Raw genomic sequence first — 7,500 nt, 5'->3', positions numbered from 1 at the left:
AACTCTTGCATTGGAATGGAGGTGCTGGTCAACTCTTGCACTGGACGGCATAGGAGAGAGCTGGGGTTGAGTGTCTTGTGCAGCGAAGCAATGCAGTATTTCATTTCCTCTGTTTTCGTAGGTTTAGCGGTGAGAGAAATGAGGGAGAAAATGAGGGAGGAGAAAGGGAGAGAAAGGGAGAGAGAGGGAGATAAATGAGATGGTAGTTAACTTTCGGATTTGTAAGATAGAAAGAACAAGGTAGAGTTTGAATAAGAAGGACTTGTACAGCGACTTAACCCGAGAACGTCGGCAGACCCTTTTTAGGGCTTTCACGAGTCGTGGTTGTGGTACGGTGGACCCTAAAAAGGGCTCGCTATAAAACACCTAATTCGAGGTAATTGTAGGCGGTGGTGGCATAGCGCAACCTACCATGAATGCCCGAGGCCATTGTGGTGGGTGAGTGATCTTGAGGTGGGCTTTTTTGTCATAGGTGGTGATGTAAGGTTATGGCATACTGAATTAGCTATCCATACAGTAATCACTTATCAAACTCTCCACAGTAGACAACAAGCGACTCTCGGCTAGATCCCACGCATTTTGTAACAAACACCACCCAAAAAGAATGAGGTTTGAGTAAAAGTAAATGTTTTTAACGGCCTTATGGTTATGAGAGGTGTACTCCAACGTACGTTCCATGCCATTTTCTTTGTCTCAAAAGGCAGTGTAATTTTGTCGTTTCTCGGCCACTTCTCGCCTTTCCCATAGCCGAAGCCCACGGGTTAATGCGGAGACTCGCCTTAGTTTGCTCGACATGATAAGTGAAAAAAAGTTTAGAAAGTTTGGTTTAGTGGGCGCAACGTCTGTGGTCATATGCCGGAGAGAGACAGAAGGGGAAGGAATTATAGGAGAAGGGAACAGACCCCAGGAGACGGGACACAACCCCCGATTAATACCTGGTACACTGCTGTGTGGACAGGGGCGTAGGGTATCGGAAAAGCCGCCCAAATTTTTCCACTAACCTAATCTAATCTAATCTAACCTAACCTAACCTAACCTAACCCGGGAATCGAACCCGGGCTCTCTCGGTTGTGAGGCGAGTGTGCTAACCGCTGCACCACGAAGCCCCAAGTGAACGAAAGGGGCAATCTAGTGTTCTGTTTTCTTTTACTATTACTGTATAGAGAACGTATACTGCTGTGTAGTTTTCTAACTGTCTATTAATCTTACTGAATAGAGAACGTCAGGATCGGTATGGTGTTCTATTCATCTCTTCCTAGTGTTGAAATAACGTACAGACCAGCGCAGCGTTCTATTTTTCTATAACTCTTATTGTTTATAGAACGTAACGGGCATTGGAGTGTTCTATCTCTCTATTAGTCTAAGATCGGTATTCTCAGCCACATCAACTATTTTCAAAGGCTAAAAAAAAAATTAATCGGGGTCCCATGAGTGTTTGTTCTGGTTCATGGTACAGAAGAAGTGTCACACTACCACCAGGGTCATAACACTACCCCTGGAAATGACCACGACAACTCCCACGAAAGCCTTGTCAAATGTGGATTCCTTAGGTTCATGGTACAGAAGTAGAGTCACACTACCACCAGGGTCATAACACTACCCCTGGAAATGACCACGACAACTCCCACGAAACCCTTGTCAAATGTGGATTCCTTAGGTTCATGGTACAGAAGAAGAGTCACACTACCACCAGGGTCACAACACTACCCCTGGAAATGACCACAACAACTCCCACGAAAGCCTTGCCAAATGTGGATTTCTTAGGTTCATGGTACAGAAGAAGAGTCACACTACCACCAGGGTCGCAACACTACCCCTTAAAATACCGCCCACACAACCCCTACGAAAGCCTTGCTAAATGTGTGTTTCTTAGGTTCATGGTACAGAAGAAGAGTCACACTACCACCAGGGTCATAACACTACCCCAGGAAATGCCCACAACAACTCCCACGAAAGCACTGTCAAATGTGTGTGTACTTGGACGCTGATATGTTTTAGAATACGGCCCAGTACGGAACAAAATTTTAGGTTCCTTTGAATAGGGTCGCTGTATACCCATAAAGGAGATTAATAGGGGCCCCATGAGTGTTTGTTCTCGTTAATGTCACAGAGGAAGAGTCACACTACCACCAGGGTCATAACACTACCCATGGAAATGCCCCACACAACCCCTACGAAAGCCTTGCTAAATGTATGTTTCTTAGGTTCATGGTACAGAGGAAGGGTCACACTACCACCAGGGTCATAAAACTACCCCTGGAAATGACCACAACAACTCCCACGAAAGCCTTGCCAAATGTGGGTTTCTTAGGTTCATGGTACAGAAGAAGACTCAAACTACCACCAGGGTCACAACACTACCCATGGAAATGCCCCACACAGCCCCTACGAAAGCCTTGCCAAATGTCTGTGTGCTTGGGTAATAGATTTAAGAGCATATGTGTATAGGGTTTAGGTCCCCCGTGGATAGGGTCGCTGTTGTGGTCTGGTTTGCAATTTTCTTTCATTATTTCCAGCGCGTAATCACCATGGCGGCAGAGGCTGTGAAGGGGAAGGCTGTATCTGTTTCTAATTAACTGGGTGGGTTTTTTCTGGTCTGGTATGCTCTCCTGAACGATTGGGTCATTTTGGGAACATCATCTGGTGTGTGGGGGAGTTGGGGGGGGTTGAGGGGGGGCTGGGGGGGTTGTGAATGTGTGTGTGTGTGTGTGTGTGTGTGTGTGTGTGTGTGTGTGTGTGTGTGTGTGCAGGGTTACATAGTGATCTAGTGAAAATCAAATATTTTTGTTCCGTCATTTTTTTTTTCCCCGAGAGAGGCGATGCAGTGTTGTGCTTGCAGTGACCACCTCGTTAAACATTCTGTTCACACTGACCAATATATAGTTCCCTTCCGTCAAATATTTTATTGTATTTTTTATCCCACGTTTGTTTGTTTTACGTTTCGGAGTGATGGTTGGCCCCAGCCCGTTATGGCGCAGGCAAGTGTTTATAGTGGCGCCATCTTCTCTTGGCTCATGCTGCCCCCAGGAGCTCATTCTTGATTCCCTTTGGACAGTTCCTCTAGAGTCCGGGTTGATGGGTGGTCTTCAGGACAGCATGTGGGTAGTTTTAAGCCACTCGGCGGTGACTGGAAATCCCAGGTGGTAGCGTGAGGATTCGAACCCGCGTCGTCCATCACGCGGTGAATGCAAGTGTTTATAGTGGCGCCATCTTGCCTGGCTCATGCTGCCCCCCGGAACTCCTTTTTGATTCACTTGGACGGTTTCCTCTAGAGTCCGGGTTGATGGGTGGTCTTCAGGACAGCATGTGGGTAGTCTTAGGCCACTCGGCGGTGACTGAAAAATCCCAGATGATAGCGGCGGATTCGATCCTGCATCGTCCAGAACGCAGCGAACGAGAAACCCGCACGCTGACCACTCAGCCATATATGTATTTGCCCCCAAGACCAATCCCTCACCACTCTTTCACCTTATCCCAAATCCTTCCGAATGCGTCCACCCGAACCGCCAATCTCTCGCCCCATCTCTCTGTATATAAATGTGTCCAATTATCTTAAAAATATGTAATTCTTTCAGTTTCACAATCTATCTGTTCATTCACCAATAACATATCTGTCTATTCATTGCCTGTTTCACTGTCTACTAATCTACCTATTTATGCTGCCCCCCGGAGCTCATGTTTGATCCTTTCTTTAAAGAGAGAATCCAGAGTCCGGGTTGATGGGTGGTCTTCAGGACAGCATGTGGGTAGTCTTGGGCCACTCGGCGGTGACTGAAAACTCCCAGGTTGTGGCGGCGGGCAGGACGCGAACTGAACACGGCACCGGCATGCCAGCCACTCAGCCACCGTCTGCCCCATCGTGGGACACCGTGTGTTGCCGAAGCTGGGGGAGACGATGCTATATTTTATTCTTATGACCTCTTTGTATTATAGGGTAGGCGGTGGCTGAGTGGTAGCGTGCTGGGCCCACATTCACCGCGTGATGGACGACGCGGGTTCGAATCCCCACTCTACCACCTGGGATTTTTCAGTCACCGCCGAGTGGCTTAAAACTACCCACATGCTGTCCTGAAGACCACCCATCAAGCCGGACTCTAGAGGAAACCGTCCAAGTGAATCAAGAAGGAGTTCCGGGGGGCAGCATGAGCCAAGAGAAGATGGCGCCACTATAAACACTTGCCTGCGCCATGACGGGCTAGGGCCGAACACCATCCAGGCCTCTCAAGCAAGCCTACCGGCGCTATAGGCGTAGACATTAAAAATAAAAATAAAAAACTTGCCCGTATGGCCGGGGTTGGCGCTCACGGACTAAGCTGGCAACAGGCCTCGAGGCAGCTTCACGGAGTAGTCGTTGGTTCGATACGAAGTCACTCCAGTCACCCTGCGAAGGCATGGACACGCCTCTCCAAGCCACTGTTCGGCGTCCATGTCTCACAGCCACACAGCAAGACAGGGAGCACAGGCGACTTAGGGACTCGAATCTTTGTCCCTGGTGGATATTTCTTCCCACTACAAGCGTGTATTTAACTTTGAGCCCTGGAGTGTTGCAAGATATTCCATTTGACTCAATTGTTAGTGTGTTATGCTTCTACTTTCTCTCCTCTCTTTTTCTCTTCTCTCTTTCCTCTTTCTCCTTATTCTCTCCTCTCTCTTTCTCCTTATTCTCCTCTCTCTTTCTCTTCTCCCTTTCCTCTTTCTCCTTATTCTCTCCTCTCTCTTTTTCTTCTCTCTTTCTCCTTATTCTCCTCTCTCTTTCTCTTCTCTCTTTCCTGTTTCTCCTCTATTTCCTCTCGTCTCTCTTTCTCTTCTCCCTTTCCTGTTTCTCCTCTTTTTCCTCTCTTTTTCCTTTCTATTTTTCCCACTTTCTCTCTCTGTAAAGCGTTATGCTCCTAGTTGACTCTCTCTTTCTCTTCTCCCTTTCCTGTTTCTCCTCTTTTTCCTCTCGTTTTCCTTTCTTTTTCTCCCACTTTCTCTCTCTGTAAAGCGTTATGCTCCTAGTTGACTCTCATGTACGTTCCTTATTCATGTTCTCTAGGGTGACAGCCAAGTGTTGAAAATACCTCTACAAGTGTAAACGAAACAACATATATTCTACTCGCCTCTGTAAAGCGTAGCGTAGACTCACACTTTCTCTTGGGCCGAGGTCGTGTTGTTCCGGTGACTAATTCGGCAGGACATGTGGCAGGCGGGCGGCTCTGGCTCCTCACCGGCCTGCCAACACAAGCTTCAGGCGGCGGTGCGCGTGTTTGTGTTTGTCTCTTCACTCCCCGCTGACCTCGACGAGTTCCCGCGGCTGTAAAGAAAGGAAATACTGTTATAGATACATATTCTTAACCCGGCAGCAGCGATGGGCCAAATTTGTGGCTTTACCGTGTAGCAGCGACGGGCCAAATTTGTGGCTTTACCGTGTAGCAGCGACGGGCCAAATTTGTGGCTTTACCGTGTAGCAGCGACGGGCCAAATTTGTGGCTTTACCGTGTAGCAGCGACGGGCCAAATTTGTGGCTTTACCGTGAAGCAGCGACGGGCCAAATTTGTGGCTTTACCGTGTAGCAGCGACGGGCCAAATTTGTGGCTTTACCGTGTAGCAGCGACGGGCCAAATTTGTGGCTTTACCGTGTAGCAGCGACGGGCAAATTTGTGGCTTTACCGTGTAGCAGCGACGGGCCAAATTTGTGGCGTTACCGTGTAGCAGCGACGGGCCAAATTTGTGGCTTTACCGTGTAGCAGCGACGGGCCAAATTTGTGGCTTTACCGTGTAGCAGCGACGGGCCAAATTTGTGTCTTTACCGTGTAGCAGCGACGGGCCAAATTTGTGTCTTTACCGTGTAGCAGCGACGGGCTAAATTTGTGACTTTACCGTGTAGCAGTGACGGGTCAAATTTGTGGCTTTACCGTGTAGCAGCGACGGGCCAAATTCGTGCCATGATATAAACCCCAAAAAATAGATGATACATAAACTGATCACAAATGCGTTGATATATATTATGAAATGGTTTGTGTGAGAGGTGATTTTTTCTCATTTTTCTCGCTTAGAGGGACCATTAACCCCGCCGATTACCCGCTTGCCTCGTCCAGAAGCAAAACGAGCCATAAGGTGCTGGCGCGTTACCCCCGATTCATGACTGAAGGCCCCGTCCAGCGCTCAAGAGCAAGCAAAGTTTACCCGCTTAAGAAACATGATCCCCGCTGCTGCCACCACCACCGGGTTAAATATATCGTCGCCCAAGCAAATATTTGACAAGGCATTCGTATAGGAGTTTTGAGCAGTCCAGTCCTGACATACGGCTCAGAAGCTTGGCGCCTCACAAGATCTTCAGAAAAAGGGACAAAATGAACTCGAAGGGGAATGGACGGAAAAATGCTTTGGTATAAGATGGAGAGCCAGGAAACTACCATCATGAATTAGTGTAAACAAAGAAAGGGTGAAGATATATCAGTGACCAAGACCGGGAAATGGACTCGTTCAGAACACGTCACGGGAAGAGGAAACACATATATTGTAGATGTATGGAAAAATGAATGGAAGTGAAAATGAATGAAGGAAAAGAGGAAAGAAGGAGAAGAGAAAGAAAGAAAACGAAAGAAAGAAAGAGAGAACAGAAGGAAGGAAGGACAAGAAAGAATGGATGAAGGAGGGAAGAAAGGAAAAATAAAAATGAAAAAAATAAAGGAGATGGAAGGAAAAGACAAAAAGTTGAAAGAAGAAGAGAGAGAGAGAGAGAGAGAGAGAGAGAGAGAGAGAGAGAGAGAGAGAGAGAGAGAGAGAGAGAGAGAGAGAGAGAGAGAGAGAGAGAGAGAGAGAGAGAGAGAGAGAGAGAGAGAGAGAGAGAGAGAGAGAGAGAGAGAGAGAGAGAGAGAGAGAGAGAGAGAGAGAGAGAGAGAGAGAGAGAGAGAGATAAATAAAAAAAAATCTACAGCTCTATAGATATTTTTACTCTTTTTTTTTTTTTTTGGCAGAGAGAAAGAAGATTGATGTGTGTGTGTGTGTGTGTGTGTGTGTGTGTGTGTGTGTGTGTGTGTGTGTGTGTGTGTGTGTGTGTGTGTGTGTGTGTGTGTGTGTGTGTGTGTGTGAACGGGATGAACAGCGGTACAGGTCACGCTACCCCTTAATTATTTTGTCCTGGTGATGGTGGTGATGGTGGTGGTGGTGGTGATGGTGGTGGTGGTGATGGTGGTGGTGGTGTTGGTGGTGGTGGTGGTGGTGGTGGTGGTGAGGCAGGAAGAGGAAGAAGAAGAGAAAGGAAGGAAGGAATAGGAAGAAGAGAAGGAGGAGGAGGGAAAGAAGAAGGAGAGGAGAAGAAGAGGAGGAGGAGGAGGAAAGAGAAATGATAAGGAGGAGGAGGAGGGAGGAGGAGGAGGAGGAGAGAGAGAGAGAGAGAGAGAGAGAGAGAGAGAGAGAGAGAGAGAGAGAGAGAGAGAGAGAGAGATAGAGAAATATATAACATGTAATTCGCCCCAATTATAACAAACACACACACACACACACACACACACACAC

At 47.5% G+C, this 7,500-nt stretch overlaps 1 long non-coding RNA gene across 1 annotated transcript in view; it reads right to left on the bottom strand.

Moving 5' to 3' along the window:
• Nucleotides 1-4,902: 4,902 nt before the first annotated feature.
• The window catches only part of LOC127003691 (uncharacterized), an 87,422-nt gene continuing 84,824 nt past the window's right edge, over nt 4,903-7,500 (bottom strand). The window contains exon 3 of the long non-coding RNA XR_007757328.1: nt 4,903-5,293. This is a non-coding gene — a long non-coding RNA (uncharacterized LOC127003691). The remainder of the gene's footprint in view (nt 5,294-7,500) is intronic.

Source organism: Eriocheir sinensis, chromosome 26, assembly GCF_024679095.1.
Source record: "Eriocheir sinensis breed Jianghai 21 chromosome 26, ASM2467909v1, whole genome shotgun sequence".
NCBI lineage: Eukaryota > Metazoa > Arthropoda > Malacostraca > Decapoda > Varunidae > Eriocheir > Eriocheir sinensis.
Note: the sequence above shows the minus strand (reverse complement) of the source record. Positions and strands in the feature narration are given on the sequence as shown.